General features: G+C 32.3%; 1 non-coding gene across 1 annotated transcript; it reads right to left on the reverse strand.

Moving 5' to 3' along the window:
• Positions 1 to 1,623: 1,623 nt before the first annotated feature.
• Positions 1,624 to 1,723, reverse strand: LOC141654096 (small nucleolar RNA Z266). Its single transcript, XR_012547671.1, has one exon. It is a non-coding gene; the product is annotated as a small nucleolar RNA Z266 (small nucleolar RNA).
• Positions 1,724 to 6,350: the final 4,627 nt, after the last annotated feature.

Below are 6,350 nucleotides of genomic sequence, written 5' to 3' on the forward strand. Positions count from 1 at the left end.
ATCTTAAAGTTGCTAGATACACTCATTTAACTTGTTAGATACACACCTCTAGCTAGCTAGATACATACATATAGCTTGCTAGATACAATTCTTTAAGTTACTAGATACATTCCTTTAGTTAGCTAGATACACTCCTGTAAGTTACTAGATACATTCCTTTAGTTAGCTAGATACACTCTTTTATGTTACTAGATACATACCTTTATCTAATTAGATACACTTATTTAAATTATTAGATACATACATTTAGCTAGCTAGATACACTCTTTTAGGTTTCTAGATACATAAATTTAGATAGCTAGATATATTCTTTTAAGTTATTTTAGCAACGTCAACGGATTTAAGTTAAATCGGATCATGAAATACATGGCTTTCTTCTGCACAAGAACTATTCAGTAGAACAGAAATTAAGGAAGGTATCGAAGAAAATAAATACACTCCTTTACATTAATAGAACAGATCTTTGGCTTACTAGATAAACTTCTTTTAAGTTACTAGATAGATAATTTTAACTAGCTAGATAAATTTCTTTAACTACGAATTAATATACTTGTGTATCTAGTCTAGAATACTAACACATACAGACGTAGTCATAGCCAAATTCAAGCAGTTCAACATACCACCAAATGCATTGTACTCCGTACGTTATATTATCATTTAATTGAGAAATCTTTGATAACATACATCACATTTAATTTGTTACTGATCACAATCTGGTTTGGACCTGGATCAGGTTTATGGATGGAGTCAAGTATATGATGAGCTAACTCATGTGACCGTTAGAGGTGCTGGCCATGAGGTTCCCTGACTCATCCTTGGCTTGAGTTGCTTCTCTCCCACATTCCATAAGGAACCAGTCTATGCCTCAGATAACCTTAATACAGTCGAGATTAAGCATTCTGGGATCGATGTATTTTTACATAAACTCGTTTCAAAATAGAACTTGCAATATTAATATTCATTTTTGTGTTCTTAAATTCATTGATATGTAAAATAATGTACCAAACATTCATGTACATGCATATACATGAGATGAAAACTAAATCAGACCACAGTTTTTGGTTTCCACTACTTTCAGCAATTCTTACACACAAAACAAACTATAACTGCATATCAGGTGAAAAACAATTAATTTCATATCACAAAATTGATGGACGTTAAATCAATATGTCAAAAAAAATTTGGTTCATCATTTTTCCTAATTTCATTATGGAATAAAACTCAACCTTCATTCATGTAATGGGTATGGCATTGCCACAAATAATTTTGGAACATTAACAGTGAAGCCACTGTCGGAAGATTGGCAACAATCTGCCCTTTGCATCAAATCCATGTGTTGGTCGGGGGCAAGGCAAACATATATACCTTTTGTTTCAACCATTTACTTTCGCTTGCTAACAATAAAGAGCACAAAGATTTCACTTATTTTACATAAAATATTTCATTTATCTGTCTAATATGGAATTAGGTTTCGTCTTCCTGATCTGATCTTCCATGACCAGCACCAGGTGGATTCCCGGCCTTATCTTCTCATTTTAGTATGGCATTTCCTGTCCAATCTTTAGCGTAAGAATGGGACAAAGTATTGCTTTTTCTCTGTCTGTGGAACCCTTAGAAAAACAGTGTTGACAAGTCGAAAATATATTAATGCCTCAAATGTTTTGAGGTCACAAGGAAATACATCCTCCACTTCATCTAATTGATTCATCATTCTTACCATACACACATTCACAATTAGATCGAAACGAATTCAAAAACACTAATATGGTCAATTGAATCCAAAAATAAAGTACATCGCAACGACTGTAGTATGAATATTAGGGCACTTCTTTACCAACAGCATCAAACTGAGACACAAGCCATGCTTTCACTTCCTGAACTCGGCCGGCATCGAAACCACTGTCCCTCACTTCATTCCCACCCTCCCCATCACTCCCATATATCAATTCACTCATTTCCCTTCACTCTTATTACCAAAAAAACAAAAAAAAAACAAAAACAAAAAAAAAAAAATACACTCTACCATTTCTGGTTTTGTTTACACTGTCCATCAAGAATAAAATTAAGATTAACCAAGTTCAGTAATATACGATATATGTGGAACTCTATGTAGAACATTTCTATTGATAAATTTGATAAAAGAATTGCAAAACTAGATGAGAGAATTTTCTAAACGATCAACGTTGTAAAGAAGACGTCTTACGGTCTTAGGATTAGTTTTGCAGGTCGAAGAACATCAAACACCTGAAATTTTGCCTGAAATGTCGTCCTCCTCATCCTTAATAAGCTTCTCGCCATCACTTTCAATATCACTCTGCCTAGACACAGCCGAGGGAGCAATGCTGGCACCGGTAACCGATTGCTGATAAAGTACACCGCCTGCAATAGTAAGAAGCAAACAGACCAAACCAAATGGACTAGCATGCTTATCCCAGATCATCACATTTATCACAACAGTGAGAAACTTGTTCACAACTCAAAGAATGGCGTGAAAAAAGGTGGAAATGGCCTTTCGGGCCACAAACCCAAAAAAGCTAATCAAAAGCCCAAACACACAAGACAATGCCACAGCATAGAACGCGGTAGAATCAAACCAATCATCTTCATTACAACCAATGTACCAAAAACTTCGACATACTCCTGTTGGAATATGTGAACTCCGACAATAATGCGATCACGACTGTTGATCATGATGATCACATGTTTAAGTCTCATTATAAAGAATACAATTGGGAAGTAATATTTTACTGTCAACTGATCAACATATATCGGTAATGATTGGTCGACTAGAGTTTGACATTTCGTCGTGCGACGGTGGTGATCATTGATCCCCTAGGTCATACCTATAGGGCAACACTCTTAATTGATCATTTAATTAATCGTATAACGTTACGAGTTAATTAAATTACTTGAAAAATTGACTGACGATTTTGGAAGTAAAATTTACGTATCTCATTGAAATTTGATTAAATGAGATACGGTCTGAGTAATTGAATTGTATCATTACTCAGATGAAATTATTGTTTAAAGAAACAATTGAAATTGAATGAATTATTATAAATACAATTTATTGTGATTTGTAAATTGGTAAAATATTTTGGTACAAGTAATTATGAATTACTAAGTCGATTTTTGTATATGACGTATTTTTATTAATACGTTGATTTTTAATATGTTAAAAATACATAACAAATTTATGTAACATATGACATGTGACATAAGACAAAATTGACAAAAATAAAATGGATTCCATTTTATGTATGTACCGAAATTATGGGGAAGAATTAGGCTAATATTGTGTTGTTTAAATTAGTGGAAAACATAATCATTCACTAATAGCCTAGCTATGCAGCCCTAGTTTGCATTGTTAAGAACATCACACTCATGCATTAGCCCTAAGAACCTCCCCCCTTACCCGGTTTTGGCAAAAGAAAAGACCAAGGGTTTTCTCTATAATTTGTCTAACACATTACTTGTTTTTGTGTGCATTAGAAATTATTCATTCATCTTATCAAATAATTTTTAGAGAGATAAAAATTATTTTCTCCTTCCTTCCCTTTCTCCTACCCGGTTTTAGGAGCTAAGACCAAAATTATTTTGGTCAATTTTCATACAAGATTAATATTGTACTAGTAACTATAATATTAATTTTCATTAAGAGTAAGCTTTGGGTATAAATCCTTGGGAGAGATCCTACACTTGGGTCTTTGTTCATCCAAAAGGAAAGCTCAAGAACAAGAGAGAAAGGTGATCTCTCTTGTGCCCATAAACCGAAAATCCATATGTAAGGATGAACATTTCTTCTTTATTTTGTTTAATAGTTTGCATGCATAAGATCATTAGTTAATTTTATGACAAATTAAATTATAACATATATGAATATGTAAGTATATAGATCTACTTTTCCTTCAATCGGTATCAAGAGCCATGGTTGTTTGCATGCAAATCGGTTAAAAGTTTTTCCGAGTTATAAAGATTAACATATAAAACTTGTATAATTTGTGTTATTATGATATATCACGAAATTAATTCATGCATGTTAAAATTTCTGGTCCTAAAATGTTTTAGGATATTTTGGTTAAATTTACGGATTTTTATTGTTCATATTATACAATAATGGCATTTAAATATGATTTTATGAGTAAAAATGTCATTTTCGGTCTAAAATTAGCTATACTTCGAATTTTCCAGTGATTTTTGGATATGTTGTCACATATATTATTTTGAGATAACCTGTAAATTTTCATATTTTTTGGACTTATTATGCTCGAAAAATGGATTTTTCATTATTAAAAATCGTTTTTAAGTGAAAAATAGGTTAACATGAGATAAATTTCGAATCTGGTCATAGAAATTTAGTATGTTGTCACATGCAATTTTACAAGATGTGTGTAAAATAATGGGCTATAGTGAAGTCTTTTTGCATGATTTATGGATTTTTGAAGAAAAATAGCATAAATAGTGACATTATTAGTGAAAAATTAATAAAACATAATCTATGACTAAGGAAAAACATTATATGTTGCTTTTTATTATCATTTTCAGATCTAAAGTTGAAAAGTTGATGAATATAATTTTTCCCATGTTTTTATGATTATTTTGTTAAAACCGATAAACCGCAACATTGTTTTTCCGGAAAAATGTCGAAATTTTTAACCTAAGTTTTTGAACATTATGAGTGTCATGGTATTTTTTCAGAATGTTCATGAGTTTAAATTTCAAATTTTGAATTTATTTGAAATTTTGTGATTTATTTGAAGTTTATAGCTTATTTTTGTAATTTTAAGTCCATTAATGAACAAATTTTATAAATATGAGTTAATTATGGTCAAATAATTAGTGAAGACTAAATTTTTAGTCCTAAGAGGTTAGGGTAATTAACTTATGCATAAATATGAATTTATGTAAATTTTTTGTGATTGTAAAATGTTGAAATCACGCAAATCCGTAAAAACCGAGTAATATACGATATTGGCTAATTAAAGGCGATTTAGCATAAAATTGGGCATGTTCATACATATTATAATGCTGCATTTTCTTTATGATTGTCATAATTTTAATTTATGTAATTTTTGAATTATGTAATTTTTACTTAGTATGGCCTTAGATTTTAATTGGTATTTCCCGTAATGTATGGGAATATCGATTCGGTTGTAATTTATTGTGATCTCGTATCACCGTTTTGTAATTTAATAGATTTATTTTATTTTATTTACAAATGTATAATAGGAAATTATGTAATTTGCTATGTAATTTAATTTATCTCGGAGTTCCCAAAGACGGATTTCTTCAAGATGGCGATACATAAAAACGGTGTTACCTCGAGATGCGTGCCACAACCGAAGTTCAAGGGACCAATGGAGTTGGTTTCCGAATATGTAATAGTTAAATAGTTTTTCTATTTTAGGAAGGCCATACTAGGATTTATTTTATGCTTGCATTTTCTTTTTATGTCACATGCATCGCTAAATCGTCATAACTAAAACATGCATCTTCTTTTATCGAGTTTATCGACCGTGTCAATTAGAATTATCGTAGTTCACCGCTTTAGTTCACTTAAAACGTGATAGATAATAAATTGACATGACCTCTCGCTAAAACAATCAATTGAGACATAGCCTTACCAAATAGTAGAAACCATGAAAACCTATTTCGCGAGGGAGTGTACTCGGCCACACCGGGGTACAAACCTTGTTACGTAGGGGAAGTGGGTGATAAATGTCTATCCACCGAATTCATGTTGATAAGGGATGTATCGGCCACACCGTGCCTAAGTTAATATGGGTTTGGATAATGGACACATTTATTCGAAATTTGGATTGAACTCAACAAAAGTTTTTGATAAGGGATGTATCGGCCACACCGTGCCCTTGTCGGATGTGTTTTGGGCTAAAGATAATTGTTAATGTAATATTATCGACCAAGATTTCTAAAAGTAGAATCGATTAAAACGTTAATCCACCGAGTTATATTAATAAGGGATGTATCGGCCACACCGTGCCCAAGTTAATATGAATTTGGGTCTTGGAATCATTTATCTAGTTGGGTAGAGGTCACTAGAAAAATGCATAAAACTTGTTTAAATTATAATTTTTACGAGTATTATTATTAAAACGACATTTGTTTTACTCCTTCTATCTTGTTTTGTAGACCACTTCTTTTTCTCATAACAAATGGCAACACCAACCCCTAACGCCACGCCTCTCGCTAGTTCATCATGGCTCCGATCCTTCATGGATCGATGTAAACTTGAAAAGAATGGGTCAAATTTCTCCGATTGGGATGCCCAACTCAAATTGGCCGTCCAAGGTGACGACAAGCTTCGTTACCTTACCGAGGCCTCTCCACCC

The sequence above is a fragment of the Silene latifolia genome, chromosome 4 (assembly GCF_048544455.1).
Source record: "Silene latifolia isolate original U9 population chromosome 4, ASM4854445v1, whole genome shotgun sequence".
NCBI lineage: Eukaryota > Viridiplantae > Streptophyta > Magnoliopsida > Caryophyllales > Caryophyllaceae > Silene > Silene latifolia.